Genomic DNA, 2,185 nt, shown 5'->3' with positions numbered 1-2,185 from the left:
ATAAGGACCCCTTGCAGTGTGGATCATACAGGCCTATCTCGCTCCTCAATGTTGACGCTAAGTTGCTGGCGAAGATCCTGGCCACCAGGATAGAGGACTGTGTGCCAGGGGTGATACACGGGGATCAGACATGATTTGTCAAGGGACGGCAGCTCAACACGAATGTGCGGAGACTGCTAAATGTTATTATGATGCCGGCAGTGGAGGGGGAGGCGGAGATAGTGGTGGCGCTGGATGCGGAGAAAGCGTTTGATAGAGTTGAGTGGGGGTACCTGTGGGAGGTGCTGGAGCGGTTCGGATTCGGGGAGGGATTCATCAAATGGGTGAGGCTGCTCTACGCGGCTCCGATGGCGAGTGTAGTTACAAATGGAAGGAGGATCGGAGTACTTTAGGCTCTACCGTGGGACCAGGCAGGGGTGCCCCCTGTCCCCCTTGCTCTTTGCACTGGCGATTGAACCTTGGCTATGGCGTTGAGGGAGTCAGGGAGATGGAAGGGTCTGGTGCGGGGTGGGGAGGAACATCGTGTATCGCTGTATGCGGACGACCTGCTGTTGTATGTGGCGGATCCAGAAGGGGGAATGCCGGGGGGTGATGGAGCTGTTAGCGGAATTTGGGGGCTTCTCGGGCTATAAGTTAAATTTAGGCAAGAGTGAGGTATTTGTAGTACAACCCGGGTGATCAGGAGGAGGGAATTGGGAGACTCCCATTTAAGAGGGCAGTGAAGAGTTTCAGATACCTGGGGGTGCAGGTGGCCAGGAGTTGGGGGGACTGTCCATAAGCTTAATTTTACCAGGCTGGTGGAGCAGATGGAAGAGGAATTAAAAGGTGGGACATGGTGCCGCTATCGTTGGCGGTAGAGTGCAGTCCGTCAAAATGACGGTGCTCCCGAGGTTCTTGTTCCTTTTTCAGTGTTTGCCCATCTTTATCCCTAGGGCCTTTTTTAGAAGGGTTACGAGCAGCATCATGAGCTTTGTTTGGGCGCATGGGACCCCCGAGGGTGAGAGGGGTCTTCTTGGAGCCGGGTAGAGATGGGGGGGGGGGGCTGCGGTTACCCAATCTCTCGGGGTATTATTGGGCGGCCAATGTGTCGATGGTGCGCAAGTGGGTAATGAGGGGGAGGGGGCAGCATGGAAACGGATGGAGAGGGCGTCCTGTGGAGATACAAGCCTGGGGGCCCTGGCAACGGCGCCGTGGCCGCTCCCTCCTACGAGGTATACCACGAGTCCGGTGGTGGCGGCTACCCTCAAGATTTGGGGGCAGTGGAGGCGACATAGGGGAGAAGTGGGGGGCTCGATGGAGGCTCCGTTGAGGGGGAGCCATAGGTTCGTCCCCGGGAACATTGATGGGGGATTTCAGGGTTGGCACAGAGCGGGCATCAGACAGCTGAGGGACCTGTTTATTGATGGGAGGTTTGCGAGCCTGGGGGAGTTGGAGGAGAAATTTGGGCTCCCCCCGGGGAACATGTTCAGGTATCTGCAGGTAAAGGCATTTGCTAGGCGGCAGATGGAGGGATTCCCTTCACTTCCCGCGAGGGGGGGTGAGCGACAGGGTGCTTTCGGGGGTCTGGGTCGGAGAGGGGAAGATATCTGATATCTACAAGGTTATGCAGGAGGCGGAGGAGGCGTCAGTAGAGGAGCTGAAAGCTAAGTGGGAGGGGGAACTGGGGGAACAGATCGAAGACGGGACATGGGCTGATGCCCTGGAGAGGGTTAATTCTTCCTCCTCGTGTGCGCAGCTTAGCCTCATCCAATTCAAGGTGCTGCACCGGGCCCACATGACTGGGACAAGGATGAGTAGGTTCTTTGGGGGTGAAGACAGGTGTGTCAGGTGCTCGGGGAGTCCAGCGAACCATGCCCATATGTTCTGGGCATGCCCGTCGCTGGAGGAGTTCTGGAAGGGGGTGGCGAGGACAGTGTCGAGGGTGGTAGGATTCAGGGTCAAGCCAGGCTGGGGACTCGCGATTTTTGGGGTTGAGATGGAGCCGGGAGTGCAGGAGGCGAAAGAGGCCGGTGTGCTGGCCTTTGCGTCCCTAGTAGCCCGGCGAAGGATCTTGCTACAATGGAAGGATGCGAGGCCCCCAAGCGTGGAGACCTGGATCAATGACATGGCGGGTTTCATTACGCTAGAGAAGGTCAAATTCGCCCTGAGAGGATCGGTACAAGGGTTCTTTAGGCGGTGGCAACCT

The sequence above is a fragment of the Scyliorhinus canicula genome, chromosome 4 (genome assembly GCF_902713615.1).
Source record: "Scyliorhinus canicula chromosome 4, sScyCan1.1, whole genome shotgun sequence".
NCBI lineage: Eukaryota > Metazoa > Chordata > Chondrichthyes > Carcharhiniformes > Scyliorhinidae > Scyliorhinus > Scyliorhinus canicula.
Note: the sequence above shows the minus strand (reverse complement) of the source record.